The following is an 18,386-nucleotide window of genomic DNA, read 5'->3' as shown; positions in this document are numbered from 1 at the left end:
AATCTTGGAATGAGGGCTGGAACGGAGTTCACTCATTCTCGTGAGAACAGCAGAGGAGGTATGTGATATGACAGTCAGTGGACCCAGTGAATTCGTCACTCAAAATATCCACAGGGAGGGTGGCATTACAAACGTCCATAGTAACATTTCCCTCATCACCATTCATAGTCATAATTTGTATGAAAGCACTTTAATTCATGTCGGATCAGGATAGAGTAAAGTACGAAATGTTTCTTGAAAAGAATGATATTCAGTTATCTTGTAGATTGACATGACTATTAATACTGTAATCATGGCCACGGGATCTCTGACATGAAATCACAGCCAAGGAGTTGTGGATTTTTGTTTTAGAAATTCAAACTGTTACCACTGTGGTGAGAAGCCAATTCATTTACCTATCACGCCCCCGGTACTCTTCCTTGGGATGCTGGTATTAGTATGGGAATCAATATTATTATATAGAAGGCTAAGGCTTCGTGCTTCCCACAAAACCGTTTGACGTACGAAATGAGGACGTATTATACAGGCTTAGCTGACAGTGGACTCTCCAAAATGTAAAACATTGAATAATAAGAAGCTAGAAAACAATTTCATAGAGTTCTAGCGGGATGAGTTTTATAATTTTAATGTTGGTTGATAGCTCTGCCTGTCTGGATTTTAAAACAAGTTTTGAAGTGGTGAATTTCTTGGAAGAACCCCTCGAAAACCTGATAAAACGTGTGACGTCTTAATTCTTCAAGATATCGAGTTAGGAGGGCCTTTCCTATTCCATTCTCCGACGCAGAAAAATACATTTTGTGACAAGGCGTAAATTACGTAAATGATATCCCACAATTGTGTAAAGTTATCTTGAATCGATAATGGCTGATTTGAAGAACGCTACTAAATGCGCTCCATCTGTTGTGAACCGGCACCGGAACTGAGCATCATAAAGGCATCACATACTTGCTAACGTAATATCACGTGAATGCGACGCAACAAAAGCGCTAGTCAGTCAGTATGTTTCGAGCTGGGCTTAGAGGAGGACGCGAGTTCCATGCGTTCACAGTTTAACGAGCTAAGAAACAATAAAACGCCAAATAAGTGATGCCCGGCTAGGTATTTTAACTGCGTATAACTAATTACACTACTCCGGCCCCTCATGTTTATTCCGTCTTAATAGTTCTTAGTTTTATTATTGTACTAGCAAGATATCCGCGCTTCGCTAAGGCTTTAAAGTGAAAATTACTATGCAAAGTTTTACATTTTGGAGAGTCCACTGCCAGCTGTGTCTGTAAAATACGTCCTCAGTTCCTACGTCAGACGTTTTTTTTTGGGGGGGATGATTATTTAATTTATAATTTACCTCTCACTTCAACCCCGTACGGAAAATTTTGAATGTGTTAAAACATATCTGATTTAATATCTAGGACATAAAAGCGACCAACATGTGAAATTTTGAATTTGTACGTCGAACAGTAATGGAGGAATGAATACCTTTTAAAGGGGTGAATGTTTCGAAATATTTATTAACGTCTAGTGATTGCTGGTACAAACAGGTGAGAACAATGGCAGGAGGGTACTCGGAATGAGAAAAAAAGGATAATTTAGGAATGAACTCGATGGATGAAGCTGTACGCATAAACCGGCTTCGGTGGTGGGGTCATGTGAGGCGAATGGAGGACGATAGGTTACCTAGGAGAATAATGGACTCTGCTATGGAGGGTAAGAGAAGTAGAGGTAGACCAAAACGACGATGGTTAGACTCAGTTTCTAACGATTTAAAGATAAGAGGTATAGAACTAAATGGGGCCACAACACTAGTTGCAAATCGAGGATTATGGCGACGTTTAGTAAATTCACAGGGGCTTGCAGACTGAACGCTGAAAGGCATAACAGTCTATAATGATTATGTATGTAAGTATGTTTGCATGCATGTATTTATGTATGTATGTATGTATGTATGTATGTATGTATGTATGTATGTATGTATGTATGTATGTATGTATGTATGTATGTATGTATGTATGTAGTATATAGAAGACAACCCTTCATAAAGAAAAGTTACGTTCGTTCCTGAAACTGTTTCGTAAGAGTGTATATTGTGTTTTTGAGAGTCAGCTACCATCTAAACCTCATAGGGGAGAAATGTTTTGAAGTATACTGTATTTTATACCATGGACATAAAAGAACACCCTTCTCGTAAAATTACAACTTTGTACGCCAAACGGTTTTGGAAGGATTAATGATACAGCATACGGATCTAAGCTCATTTGCCACTTTGGCGGTGGAACGTTTAAAATATTTCCTATCCCCTACCTTGGATTTAACTGACATACCGCTATTAGCAATTTTGTCTTCGTAAGTTAAATCGTTTCGGAGGAAGGAATTAATATATTTGTTTTGGGATCTCAACCCACACTTAACTCTCTGAGGGGTTGAATTTGTTTCAAACCTTCTGTTATTTAACACCTGGGATATCATTTGACATTTTAACTCGTAATTCATACGGTTCATTATAAACGTACATTTTGCCATAATTCCTCATCCCCCAGTCAAAACCCCCTAGGGGTGTATTGTTTTAAGTCCACTTCTTATTTATATCCTCATAATTCAACTCCTTTTAAACCTCCTTCAGTTGTTTCGCTCCCCCCATACAAAATGCGCCTTTTTTATTTTTTAAGGAGATTCCAAATACTTATTTTCACGTCCGTAACGTCCTTGGTTTTTGTGATATAAATATCCTCATACAAAGAATTAAAACTCCTTTTCAATTCATTTGATCATCATCAGCCAATTCTGTTATTACATGATGTGGCCTCTTCAAGTCGTGAACTCAGGTAAGTCTTTAGCAGAACTCTCCAGGTAGAACGGTCTCGAGCGGTTCCCTGCCAGGTAGCAACAGCTATTCTCTTGATGTCCTTATCGCATCTGTCTGGCGGTCTTCCTCTAGGCCTTTGATGATCTCTTGGACTCCATTCTAACACTATCTTCGTCCATCTGGCATCTTCCCTTCGGGCAATATGTCCAGCTCATTGCCATTTTAAGGTGGCTATTCTGTCAAGAATGTCATTAACTTTAGTGATTGATCTGATGCCATCTGCTCTCTTCTTGTAAAACCCAGCATTGACCTTTCCATGCCTCTCTGCGCTGTACAGTTCTGTGTCCAGATCTCACAACCATAAGTCAGCACAGGTAGAATGCACTGATCATAAACTATTTTCTTCAGATTTACTGGCATATTTGATCTGAAGACAGTTGAGTTTCTTCCATACGCCTGCCATTCTAGCTGCGTCGAAAAATGTCTGATCTTAAATCACCTTTCATATTCATCAACTGGCCCAGATCACTGATCTCTATAGGGATCAGTGGCCCAGATAGATACATTCATTGACCTTCTCTAACGGCATGTTGTTTATGTTCACAATTTCTATTGTGACCTACTTGTTGGACTTGACCTTTGTTTCGGAAAGGTTCATCTTCAAGCCGACTGACTCATATTCCATGCAAGATCAGTAACTAATGTCTGGAATTCGTCATTGTCGTTTGCCAGTAATGCAATGTCATCAACAAATCTCAAGTTGTTAAGCCTTCTGTGTGTTTCTTTATTTTTAAAGAAAATTCTAAATACAAACTTTCATGTCTGTAACATCTTCATTTTTTTGAGATATATGTATCCACGTGAAAGATATGCAACCCATTTTTCAATTTTTTCTCACCCCCCCTTAACAGGATTTTCCGAAAACAATCCAGAAAACTTTTTAAGTTTTCGGCTTCTTGGATGAATGGTGAGAGTTACGGCCTTCGTTTTAGAGGTTTCTGGTTATGATTCCCGGCCGGGTGGAGGAGTTCAGCTGCTTCTGATAATCTCCTTTGACTCGGAATGGGATACGTATTTTGCCTTAATACACGTCTCTTCATTTTGTCCGCGACCACAGAAACACGTAATAGCTGAATACGTCCCTCCGCATAGAATTAGCCTCAGGAAGGGCATCTGTCTATGTGTGCAACACCGATCGCACCGGTGAAGGGTGTGGGAAGAGTAGCAGAGAAAGAAGAAAAGAACAATTTTGGAAATACATACGCTTATTGAAAATTACTTTGACATACTGCGGAGGAGACTTTATATATATCAGCCATTGTCGCACCTTGTTAATACACAGTGAGATTCAAAAGTTCGGCACCGTAGGAATACTCCGCTACTAGTGCATATAACCAAGAATGGAAAGACGGGAATGTTGTTGGAAATGCATTTTACTAACGTGCTTCAAAATACGCTCATATGAAAACAAAAAGGACTACGTCCCATGCACCTTTCCTTTAATTCGACCCTATAAAGAAAAATCCGTATAGAAAAGAAACGAGTTAACGGGAAGCGGGTTGAATAATAGCGCAGGCGGCATCCAGTTGAACCTAAGCCACAATACTCCACTTTTGGGCGTTTACTGAGACATTCTAAGACTAACGGCCATATTCATGACTGCAGTGCCATGTACAGCAATAGGAGAGTCAAAATCAGCTGACATATTAGCGGTTGACAAACATAGTCGACAAGGAAGGTGCCATTAGTCAAGCTTCCGTATCCAGAATAATATCCTCCAAACATTTCGATGCCTTCTTAAAACCCTTCTCTTAAGATTGGTTGATGGTCAATGTATACTGAACGTGATGTTACAGCATAGTAAGCTTCTTCTGACGTGCACTTGTGCCTCCTTCCAGTGTCCTTCAGCTTTGAATTCGTCCGCCTCTCAATGGACCTTTCTCGTTGTATCTTCCCTTTGATAATATGTTGACCGAGCTCGATAGCTGCAGTCGCTTAAGTGCGGCCAGTATCCAGTAATCGGGAGATAGTGGGTTCGAGCCCCACTGTCGGCAGCCCTGAAGATGGTTTTCCGTGGTTTCCCATTTTCATACCAAGCAAATGCCGGGGCTGTACCTTAATTAAGGTCACGGCCGCTTCCTTCCACTAGGCCTTTCCTCTCCCATCATCGCCATAAGACATATCTGTGTCGGTGCGACGTAAAGCAAAATAGCAACAAAAAAAGTATAAGTTGTAATAGTTGTTACGTCTCGCATCTCATAATTTGCCTAGGTATTGTGCCTTTCTTTCATTATTACTGAGCGGCAGTCCTTTATGATTTTTCATCCTATGACTTCCTATGACATCCTATGACACTGATAGACGGGTGGAATTCTCTGAGTGTTTTGAAAGAAAGTTAATGGCTCTAGTCGATCCCTGAAAATGATGTTCTGTTAAGCGATGAGAGCTGTTTTCATTTGAAGGAGACTGAATAGATATAACTCTGTATACTTTGTGAATGTAAACCCCCATCTAGCTGTAGACACAAGTCATGAGACAGACCCTTGCCGTACTACCATACGTATACTGCTAATAATAAGAGTTGGTGTCTGACATTTCTTAGAGGGAGGTCCGTTTACTGCCTGCCGAGGCGGGATAAAGGGAGTGGCTGTGTGGTTGCCATGGAAACGAGGGTGGGGCGACTGCGGTTGCCATGGGGATAAAACTTCAGGGCAGCTCGTCTTGCTGGGAGTTGCCAAACCTGTCACTGTCACTGATAAGAACATGATTGTTTGTATAAGAGTGATCGCAAATGGGACGACACCGCCTGGCCAGGTAGTCTACAACAGATCACAGCGGTCAGAATGAAGGAGGGAACAAGTGAGCCGGAAGCGAGGGGTAAGAGTATGTAGAAAGGAATGCTGGAATGTGGCAACATCGTGAAATGGCACGTGCAGTGCTCCTCCCTCCAACCTTACCTGTCAGACACCAACTTTAGTTAAGTCTACTATAGATGTTCTCATTGAAATCGTATTTGTGAATGACAGGCTCACTGCTGAAGGTTACAAACATCAACAACAGGTTACACTGTGGCCCTATTCGGATGATGTGCCCCTGGCACGAAGATTTGGGTTTATTCTTCAACAGCGTGGGTCACCTCTGTGCTTTGGATGGTCAATCCTCCAGTAGCTTGAGGAGATTATTCCTGGGCGTTGGATTGGTCGGCAGGATCCAGTGATTTGACCACATTGATCAGCAGATCTGGCGCTACTAGACTACTTCCTTCGGCCGAATCTCACGTCTACTGCGTACACCAACAGCTATTGAACACTAATGGACGAAATCAGGAGAGCCAGTGCAATGTTAGGGAAAGTGAACTGCAGTTTTCTTAACCGTGTTTGGATGTACCGTCTGCAGCCAATCTGAAAATCTTCCCCATTCCGTTGTATGGGGAGAAAATCATGGCACGTGGCAAGTGCAGCGGTATAAATATTTTATTTTGTCATACATGTCTGTAGTGTTAATCAGTACTGTTCCAGTGATAAGTGTGTATCAGTTTGTCCTTGTAGTTATGTCCTTGGTGTCAACTGGTACTATTACATTGGGTATTTTATCTTTTGCTGCGATGGATATCAGTGAACAGGGTGTAAGCATAGATTCATTTGAGTGTCTTCGAGCACATTAGAGTTGAATAAATAATCGCATTCTTTTCCAAAGATTTCCCTCTATTTTTCCCCGATTAGCAGCAGAATTCTATTGCACCAGACGCTTAAATCACCCGGTACATATATGAATGTTGGTCTGTCTATATACCTGTTTGTCTTTCTACTTTTCTTTTATATAAAAACTACTTGATCTATCAAAATCACATTTAGCAAGCTTATATCTGGTGCATTCGATTAACATACAGGCCTATTTTCCTTTCAACTCCTAGGCCCCTTTCATGTTGGCAGATATTTGTAAATAGGTATGTACTGAACTTGGGGTTTTATCTGCTAAAAACCAAAAGATTAGGTAAACGGTTAGTCTTAACAGAAAATAAGCCCACAGTGCGCGAATTCACTTTCCCACAAAGTGGTTCGTATAACTATTCTCCGTACCTCTAATAGTTTCCGATCGAGCTCGATAGCTGCAGTTGTTTAAGTGCGTCCAGTATCCAGTATTCTGGAGATAGTGGGTTCGAACCCCATTGTCGTCAGCCCTGAAGATGGTTTTCCGTGGTTTTCGTCGCCATAAAACCTATCTGTGTCGGTGCGACGTAAAACAAATTGTAAAAAAAAAAGTTTCCGAAGAAATTAAGTTTTATGTGTTCCTGAAAATTCACCCGTCGAGTGCTGTACGGCTCGGTGGATTAGAGTGAATCACGTCAAATCTACTTGAGTGATTGGGCTGAAATTTGTTTTGGGTGTATCTGAGACGTTAAGTTCACATCAGAACCTAGTTTGATTTTTTATTGCAAAAGGGTGGCCCTTTGTATGCAGGAATGTACTGAACGGTGACATCGCCAAAACAAGTTCGTCATTAAGGGTGCATTCTGCTTGTCCTTAATTACATCAATATTGTTTGGAACGGAAAGATAAATGGTTGTTCTAGTCTCTTGTGATTTCTAAGCACTACGTGCAGATATATGCGTTGTTCAGCTTGGAACTGGATACAGAGAGTAGAAGAGAAAATTATCCCGTCTACGCTATTTTTATTGTTCTTTTACATGTCGGTAGCCAACGGCCGTAGCCGTGTTGAAACACCGGATCCCGTGAGATCCCCGAAGTTAAGCAACATTGGGCGTGGTCAGGAGTTGGATAGGTTGCCACGCGCTGTTGATGGAGGGTAAGGGAATGGAGGAGCGGAAAGGAACTGGCCATCCTACCGCACGTAAACTCCGGCTCAGGAACACCTCTGTGGAGGTTCGGACCTGCCTTCGGGCAGAATAACCCTTACCTTACATGTCGGTAATCTGTATGAACAAGCTGCAAACCTCGGAAGTTAAACAGGAAAGGAGTTTACTAACGAAACACTTAAAAATGCATGTGCTAATTTTTTTGGTAACTAAACGACTTTACATCTCGATCTCGAACAAGAAACGACTATACGGAAGCAGCGGGTAGGCCAGAGGAAGTACAGTGGACTCGGGTTGCCACTCGGTTACTGTCGTAGGCTAGGTTCGGTCAGGAGATTGAAAAATGGGTGGCGGGGGGAGGCTGTAGGGTAGGATGTGGCAAAGCCGAGCCCTCGAACACATGTTACCGAGGCCATATTTTCAGATGTTAATCAGATTTCCATTACAAAACTAATAGAGAGTGCATTTGTTTCAGTGTTTCATAGGAGTGTATTTATTTATTTAGTGTGTTAGTGAATTGTATTTAATTTGTTAGTCCTGTGATCAACATGTCAACCATAACAAGTTTACTGGAATACGTCATAAGAAAGGAAAGAAATTAAGTTCTTTTCTAGAGGTGAGAAACAAATGGCCTTGGGTAGAACGAATGGTCTTAGTGGCGTCCGTCAGACCGAGCCCTGTAGGGACCGCGAGACGTGCCGATGTGTCAGTCGCCATGTTAATTCGTGCTAAAGGTGAGATGAAAAAATATCGCAAAATAGTCGATCAAAGAAAGCGACGTCTTGATATTTACGATACATTCGCTGTTGGGACAATCACGTGTTTCATACACATACTGCCGCTGAAAGAAAACAAACAAAAGCCGACAAAAACGAACTGTCGGGTGTGTAAATGTGAAGGTAAGCCGCATCGTATTACGTATTTTTAGTGAATCAAATATATTCAGTTATATTTCAAACATTTGTTAATTTCTTACAATTTGTCATCACAGAAGTGGTAGAAATTCCTGCGTTCACTGTACTGAGCGGCTGACAAGTAACGTGCGTGGCCGTCATGCCTTTCATTTTAAACCTGCCGCTCCAAGACCAGCAACACTGCTTGTTTCCCTCCCCTTCGCTCTTTGCTTCCGGCCTGTCCTCAACATAGTCTGAATCCTAGAATAGCTGGGATTGTTAGTGTATGAGGCTAGCATTTTTCAGACTTGCTTGTATCTCCACACGTACTATTTATCCTCAGGGACTCATATTTTGTGAGCATGGAGTGGGGGATTATGGGTCTAGCTAATCTGGTATTGATTCTACTTTCTTCTGTCAAACTCCTCACCTTCATCTTTCCTATCCATCAGCGTCTGTTTTACTTCAACGAAGGCAAACTTTAAAAACAGAATTTTTTTCAGAATATCTTTATACCGTACTTCAGTTGACTTCTATAACAATTTACCAACTTTAGTACTACCTTCTCTTCTTTAACCAAGAATTCAAGTCTCGTTAATCATCCTTTTTCAAATCATTCCCACTTTATACCTCGACCTCGAACAAGTAACGACTATACGGAAGCAGCGGGTAGGTCAGAAGAAGTACAGGTGGAGTCGGGTTGCCACTCGGTTTTTACAAATCTTATAATATATCAATTAAGTGTAGAAATTAAACAATGAGTTAAGGCTACGGTCGCTACGTTCCCAATACTAACAATTTCCCATCGGTACGTCGCCGAAATACTTAAATGTGTTAGTGTGGCTTTAAATCACTGACAGAAATATAACAAACCATACGCATTGATGAAACTCTCTCCTCAGTTGGTGGTTATCCGTGACTGGGAGAGACCGAGCTCGATAGCTGCAGTCGCTTACGTGCGGCCAGTATACAGTATTCGGGAGATAGTAGGTTCGAACCCCACTGTCGGCAGCCCTGAAGATGGTTTTCCGTGGTTTCCCATTTTCACATCAGGCAAATGCTGGGGCTGTACCTTAATTAAGGCCACGGCCGCTTCCTTCCCAGTCCTAGCCCTTTCCTGTCCCATCGTCGCCATAAGACATATCTGTGTCGATGCGACGTAAAGCCAATAGCAAAAAAAAGTGACTGGGAGAGACGACTTGGAATCCACTCCATTCATTCATGCACTCGTACATTCACTAATTTAGGCAGTCAAGAGATCACTCATAATTGAATGCTCAATGCAGTTCATTATATTTCAATCATGAAACCATCCATTTGCGATTTCTTGCAGTCATGCACTCATTCATTTCAGTCATAAGGCACGTTGTAATGGTAGGATACTCCATAAGACTTGAGACACTAACAAAGCTAAGGAAAGGGAAGATTCATGTTACATTACATAATATGCCATTGTCACTGTCAAGGACGAAATAAATTATATTTAGTGTAGTAATAGTCAAATAATGTCCGCCTCTGTGGTGTAATGGTTAGTGTAATTAGCTGCCACCCCCGGAGGCCCGGGTTCGATTCCCGCTCTGTCACGAAATTTGAAAAGTGGCACGAGGGCTGGAGCGGGGTCCACTCAGCCTCGTGAGATTAACTGAGTACAGGTGGGTTCGATTCCCACCTCATCGATCCAGGAAGTGGTTTTCCGTGGTTTCCCACTCCTCCTCCAGGCAAATGCTGGGATGTTACCTAAATTACGGCCACGGTCGCTTCCTTCCCACTTCCTTCTCTATCCCTTTCAATCTTCCCATCTCCCGCAAGGCTCCTGTTCAGCATAGCAGGTGAGGCCGCCTGGGCGAGGTACTGGTCATCGTCCCCAGTTGTACCCCCCACCCAGATTCTGAAGCTCCAGGACACTGCCCCTGAGGCGGTAGAGGTGGGATCCCTCGCTGAGTCCGAGGAAAAACCGACCCTGAAGGGTAAACAGATGAAGAAGAAGAATGATAATAATAATAAGAAGAAGAATAGTCAAATAATTATAAGAGGAACATGTAATACATGTATCAGAATTAATGAATTGCAATAAAAGAGTGTTCTCTCCCCAACTTCAGGTGATGCGGTACAAGGGGATAAGAGTATTATATTCTATTATATTATATTTTATTTTACAACAGCCATGGTGCTTTCACACTGTTAGACAGGATTAATATAGCGCATTTTTGTCCAGCATATTTAATTGTCTATGCTAGGTATGCAGTATAAATCCAAGGCTTCTGTTATATTAATACAAATCTCTTAACAAGAACTTGCTAGTAACGAGTGAAGCCCCATCTCAGTGTATTTTACAACATTACTAGTGGAACAGCGTGCAGGAAGGCATAAAGGAGATGGTTTCTTAAAACGTAATTGGTAACGTTTTCATATACTAGGACTCTTTATGGATGACTCCCGTTAGCTCGGACATGACATCTGGCCTTTTGACGTGTCAAGATTAACCCCTATATAAGGATCCACGTAACTTAATTTTCTGGGTCTGGTGGCCTGCTTGCTCCTTGCCGCTAAGAATCAATACAGATAACAGAGAGACATGCCCAGCCCAGTCCGGGAAGTCAACACTCGGAGTGCCCGTCGAGTCGGCAAGAAGCTAGGCGTGACCTGGCCGAGGGTCTACCCTTCTAGATCACCCGTCAGCGAGGGCAAACATCGCCCTGGGTGTGGCTCGGCCGGGTCCTACACACACCCTCCAAATATTCAATGAAAAAATGACGGAACTCCTTGAATACATACATACATACATACATACATACATACATACATACATACATATTCATTATAGACTGCAATGTCTTTCAGCAATCAGTCTACAGTCCTCTGTCAATTAATGAAGTGCTTCCAACTAGTTCTGTGACCTCGTTTTGATTCCACACCTCTTGTCTTTAAACATTAAACTATCACCATCTTGATTTCCCCCTACTTCACTTATCCACCATGGCTGAGTCCATTATCCTTCTACCATCCCCTCACACGAAAAGCTCCGTAGTCAGTTCATGCGTACAGCTTCATCCACCGAGTTATTCCAATCCTTACCCCTTTTATCTTCATTCCGCATTCCCTCCTGTCATTGTTCCCACCTGTTTCTACTAACAATCATCCTTTCTTTTCTGCTATTTGCTTTACGTCGCACCGACACAGAGAGGTCTTATGGCGACGATGGGATAGGAAAGGCCTAGGAATGGGAAGGAAGCGGCTGTGGCCTTAATTAAGGTACAGCCCTAGCATTTTCCTGGTGTGAAAATGGGAAACCACGGAAAACCATCTTCAGGGCTGCCGACAGTGGGATTCGAACCCACTATCTCCCGGATCTGAGCTCACAGCTGCGCGCTCCTGACCGCACGGCCAACTCGCCAGGTAATCATCCTTTCTACTTACATGTCTGTTACTTAGAGCTTATTAATTCGATAGTCTGAGTCAACCCAGATTTCACTCCCGTACTGCAGAGGCGGTCTGAAAACAGACAGACATAAGAGTAGGCCTATAGTTTCACCCGGTTTCTTTATTACAGAATACCGTTGTATTTTTAAAATATCTAAAGCTATTTAGAAACAGTTTAGAGCCAGTTATAAAAATAGATTAACGTTGATCACAACTACGAGTTTATTGCGTTAGCTTTGTCGCACTTAAGTTGAATTTCACTTACTATACTTCCATCCTGGAAGAATGTTAATTGCAAATGCTTGAAATGATCCACCTGTTCCAGTTTCATATTACCGAACTCGCTATCAGTCCTCTAGCCTTGTTATTGACGTCACTTGCGTTTTTGAAGTTATACTCCTCTGAGAGTTACAACACATTAGATTGTACGCCTTCAGCAGTCTGCCTTTAACACCAAGTCGTCGGCGTAGGCTGGTCTGCTTGCTTGCTTACTTCTTCTTCTACTTATTATTATTATTATTATTATTATTATTATTATTATTATTATTATTATTATTGTCTGTCTGTCTGTCTGTTAGGTCATCAGCCCAGAGGCTGGTTGGATCCTCAAATAGCACCATCAAGGATTATGCGGTTATAAGGAAACCCCAAAAACCAATGGTAGCACCAAAATGAGGCGTACTAGGCAAGATGAGGAGTGAGGTAGTTTGCCAATGCTTTCCCCACTGGGACAGAAAGTACTATTGCAGCAAGACTGACCCTATGAGCAACACCTTTCATAACACTCGGATGCACTCGTCGTGTTCTGAATGTCAGTACTCGGCAGTACCCATACCCCAGCAGCTTCCATATTGTCACAGCCATGGATGTTGACTGGGACTTCGGTGGAAGCTACACTTTACTCTGGCCTATGCCAAGAGATGGATGCAAAAGTACTGTATCCATCAAGAAATGTCAGCAGGCAGATTATTATTATTATTATTATTATTATTATTATTATTATTATTATTATTATTATTATTATTATTATTATTATTATTATTATTATTATAGTGCCACATCCGTAATCGAACAATGAGATCATTTTGGCTATGTTACTTTTGTCGGTGGCTGCACGGAATAACGAAATAGTTGCTTGTCCGAACCGGCATCACAGATTTTCTAGCATATTAAAATGAATAAACTTGTAAAAATTAATCTGAATATGTGCATACGTACTTTGTTGTCATCGGGGCAGGCGTAAAGCAGATCCATATTAAACCACTTCAAATTCTTCAAAATACGATCATAAGTATTAAATTCATACACAACAAATTCTGTTCTATACAAATGAAACGAAAGGAAGTAGGGCCTACTAGTTGAGAAACTTGCATTGCTTTATTTTGATTATAATTATTGTGAAGTAGTTAGTAATAATCTCCGGGTGAAATTTAACATACACTCAGAATGCTAGCGTGTGATCTTCCTTCGTTATGCTGGCTACGTTTTTAAAATGTTTTAATTCCGTAACCTGATGGGGTTCGGTGGGCCTCCTTAAAGAGTAACGGCCACTCCTAGGCGAAGGATATTTGGAGCGGTGATTTGAGGTGTGGAGAAGGCCGTGCAGGAAAATGGTAAACCACGGAAAACCAGCACCTCCGTTCTCGAATGCATGGTTGCACGTATAGCCAAAGGTAGCCGCTGTTAAGCCGAGGACTACTCTGCTCGGTGCACGAAGCGAGGGGAAAATCTTTGCCAGGGAAGGGATATGAACACGGAACAGGTGACAGGATCGCGCCGTAATAAGCACGCTACGGAGACACCGGCTGAAATTCACGTAGTGTTTGTGCTTGTTGCTGATTTCTCGACATGGCTCTCATGCCGGTATTAAGACAGTTGTAGATTTAGCAATACCACCTCGCAAAGTCAATTGGAATTCGTTCGCGAAACGATCTGATTGGCATCTTGAGCTACTGATAAAAAGACAACGGCGAGAAATATCGAATTACTTTTCAAATTATTTATCAGTATGACCAACAATTTAACGCTCATAACATTATTTAACATTAACATTATTTCCGACCACCCTGTATATGTACAATATAACTCATAAACTATTTCGGATCGGGCGAGTTGGCCATGTGGTTAGGGGCGCGCGGCTGTGAGCTTGCATCCGGGAGATAGTGGGTTCGAGCCCAACTGTCGGCAGCCCTAAAGATGGTTTTCCGTGGTTTCCCACTTCCAGACCAGGAAATGGTGGGGCTGTACCTTAATCAAGGCCACAGCCGCTTCTTTCCAACTCCTAGGGCTTTCCTAACCCATTGTCGCCATAAGACCTATTTCAGTCGGTGCGACGTAAAGCAACTAGCAAAAAAAAAATTAATAAAAAAAACTATTCCGTAATAACTTGCACCTACTCCGTACGAAAAATATCTACCAATACAGCACTAAATATAAAAATCATCTACAATAACCACTTAAAACTACTACCACAACCACTTAAGGTAAGCGTATATCTAGTTGAAAAAAGATCTGTTCAAGATCGTACAATTCTGTCAATGAATTTACTGTAAACGTAAAATCTCTTGTGTTATTAATGATACAGGCATACCGGAACTTGTAAAATTATGTCTGTTTTCTTTAAAGTTTTCATACTGTTTGTGTGCCAATTTTACCCTTATTTGTATTGCCACTTAATATGAACTCTGCTTTTTGGGGTCTAAAGAGTGAATGAAATAAATAAATGGATAATGATAAAACATATTAATATACTGGACAATATCAGATATTATATCGAAGTCTCCATGACCGAGCAAAGCAGAGCAGTAAAACATAAAACCAAATAGTTGAGACACGGCTATTCGTTCTTCCAACTACTTTTACGTTGGCTTTTTTATTTTTATGTTGCTTTACGTCGCACCGACACAGATAGGTCTTATGGCGACGATGGGATAGGACAGGGCTAGGGGTGGAAAGAAGCAGCCGTGGCCTTAATTAAGGTACAGCCCCAGCATTTGCCTGGTGTGAAAATGGGAAACTACTTAAAATCATCTTCAGGCTGCTGGCAGTGGGGTTCGAACCATGAACATTTTCACACGTTCACAGGTATTTCACAGTTTTCCATAAATATAATCAAGTTTTCTGAAAGTGGTGTAGTGGTTAGTGTGATTAGCTGCCACCCCCGGAGGCCCGGGTTCGATTCCCGACATTTGAAAACTGGTACGAGGGCTGGAACGGGGTCTACTCAGCCTCGGGTGGTCAAATGAGTAGAGGTTGGTTCGATTCCTACCCCAGCCATCCTGGAAGTGGTTTTCCGTGGTTTCCCACTTCTCCCCCAGGCAAATGCCGAGATGGTACCTAACTTAAGGTCACAGCCGGTCCGTTCCCTCTTCCTTGTATATCTTTTCCAACCTTCCCATCCCCGCAAGGCCCATTTTCCGCATAGAAGGTGAGGCTGCCTGAACAAGGTACTGGTCATCCTCCCCACTTGTATCCCCCGACCCAGAGTCTGAAGCTCTAGGACACTGACCTTGAGGCGGTAGAGGTGGGATCCCTCGCTGAGTCCGAGGGAAAAGCCGATCCTGTAAAGTAAATAGATAAAAGAGAAGAAGAAGAAGATGTTATATGAAATACAGCGTGGTCGGAAACGACGTGAAGCGAGTATATTAGCGTTAGAGAGTTGGTCATACCAATAAATAATATGAAAAATATATTTCGATATCCCACACCGGTATCATTTTATCAGTGGATGAAATTAGCCAATCAGATCGCTTAGCAGGCGAATTCAATTGGCCTTTATGAAGCGGTGTTGCTAAATGTGCACGTGGCCTAAGAACGTCTTGAGAGCACCAATCGACACCGACTAGGCTTGCGTTGCAATGCGAGTCTAAGCCCACTGTACGCATGCCACGAGGCAGCTAAACGAACAATTCCCCAAATGACCGATCATCTAGCAGCTACCAATGCCGAGAAGAAACATTAACACAGCCGGTGTCACCCTAGCGTACTTGCCATGGCGTGATCCAGTTACCTATGAGGTGCGTGTTCTAATCCTTCCCGTGGCCAAGTATTTTTTTCTTCGATTGGTGCTCTCAATTCGGTTCTAAGCCACGTGAAGATTTAGCAATACCGCCTCGCAAAGCCATTTGAATTTCGCCCGCGAAGATATCTGATTGGCTAAGTTCAGCAGCTGATAAAATCACAACGGTGTGAAATATTGAATGATTTCTTTCAAATTATTTATCAGCATGATCAACCTTCTAACCCTGAAATACCCAGTTCACATTGTTTCCGACCACCCCGTATATAATTACAGATATCGATAAACACCGTCAGCTTGCAGTATGTGGTATCATGACGCAGTCCCGAGTTAGACTAATTTTACCACACTCGTCAAGCTTCTATTTCACCACTAAATGACGGTTGCACGCACCAGTCACTTTTGTGCCATTTAACCTGGGAAGCTATTTACGTAGACCTGTGGACCGTCCTCTTTTCAAGATACTGTTTAAAGTCTGAAATTATAGAAGGAATACACTTTTCTAGTACGAGGGACCTAGTACTGGAACGAGACGATAGATTTGTTCCACGTCAATAAATGTCACATGTTCTTATTTTAGTTGTCTATTTTACTGTCTGAAAGCATTCCAACAAGGTAGCAGAAGGCTGAAGGTGTAGGAATTGGTGGCTAAACTTCTACAAAATAAAACTCGGAGATGTAGAGTAGGTGAAGCATTGTCTGATCTGTATTGATGAAGATGGTGTGTTCCGCAAGGCAGCATTATTGGATCTTTGTTTTCTAATGTATGTAAATGATATGAGTAAAGAAATGGAAACACCGACAAGGCTCTTTGCTTATGATGTTAATGCTGTGTAAGTAGTAAATAAGTTACAAGACTCTGAGCGACTACGAAAAGACCTCGGCAGTTATTTGAGATGGAATGGCATGATGTTAATCGGGAGGAAAAGTCAGCTTGTAAGTTCCACCAAGAAGCAAAGGGGTGAAAGTACCTCAGTAGTTATTTTTGGAGAGTTTTGGTACCACATCCACCTCCGGCCCTTGGGAGACGCCTGATCCGGTGGATGACGTCACAGCGTGATGCGGTCTGGTAGCTAAGAGCATGCCCTTAAACTTATTTCGCTAAGAGCGTGCTCTTAACCTCACATGACCTTACACTGGCTACGTGTCCAGGCTTAACCTTACAGACCTCGGGTTCGACCCTAGGCTTAAGGCCGCTAATCTTACAGACCCAAGTTCGATGCCAAAAAGTGCAAGCTTACCCTAACAGCCAACGGGATTATTGCTAAGGGGGCAAGCTTAACATAAGAGGCATGACGTGTCTAGACTTAACCTAGCACATCCCGGGTTCGACCCCAGGCCTAAGGGCGTTAACCTTACAGGCCTAAGTTCGATGCCGAGGCTAACCGCATAACAGTGTAGGCTTAACCTTACATGGCTATGAGAGTAGGCTTAGCCTCATGGTGACCAGGCGTTAACATAACCGGTTACTCTTCACTACACCCTAGCTAAAAGTACAGGTCCAACGTTACGCTGACCACGCTTAATCTAACCTAACTCACACCCTGGCATAAAGTGCAGGCTTAACCTTACGCTGGTCAGGCATTAACCTAACCGGTTGCCCTTCCCTAGACCCTGGCTAAAAGTGCAGGCTTAATCTTCGGCCGACCACGCGTTAACCTAGTTTAACCTCCCCGGACTTGGAGCTGAACTTGGGACAAGATGGCGGCTATTAGGCTAAATTTGTGTGATTTATTCACAGGGACGTAACATTGGAAAGCGACTTAAGGGAGCTTGAAGCTGAACTTGGAACAAGATGGTATGCTTTATTCATAGAGGCGTAATGTCGGACGGTGACTTCGGGGTCTCAGAGCAGAACTAGGAACAAGATGGCTGCACATGGGTCTAGGGAGATGGTATAAGGATTAATAAATGCACTTTATTCATAGGGGGCGTAACATTCGAGAAGCGTCGTTGGAGCTCAAATCTGAACCTAACCTCCCACGCTAACAGCAAAAGAGTGTTATCTTAACTTAACAGAATGTATATTCGATACCCGGACTAACTGCATAAAAGAGCAGGCTGACCAGCCGTAAACCAAACCGATTGACCTTCCCTACACCCTGGCTAAAAGTACAGACTTAATCTTCCGCTGATTACACGTTAACCTAACTTAACCTCCCCGGACTTGGAGCTGGTGAACTTGGAACAAGATGGCAGCTACACATGGAACTAGGAAGATGGCGTAAGGGTTAATACATGTGCTTTATTCATAGGGGCCATAATGTTGGAAGCGAACATAGAAAAAGGTGGTGGCACGGGGCTACGGAGATAGTGTAAGCCCTAATACATATGCCTTATTCATAGGTTGAACAGAAGTAACATTAGTCAAAATATCTAACCTACAGTACACAGAGATCGAGTCTAGGACTCCCTCGAACAAAAGAAGAACGGACATCG

Source organism: Anabrus simplex, chromosome 1 (genome assembly GCF_040414725.1).
Source record: "Anabrus simplex isolate iqAnaSimp1 chromosome 1, ASM4041472v1, whole genome shotgun sequence".
In the NCBI taxonomy this organism is placed as follows: Eukaryota; Metazoa; Arthropoda; class Insecta; order Orthoptera; family Tettigoniidae; genus Anabrus; species Anabrus simplex.
Note: the sequence above shows the minus strand (reverse complement) of the source record.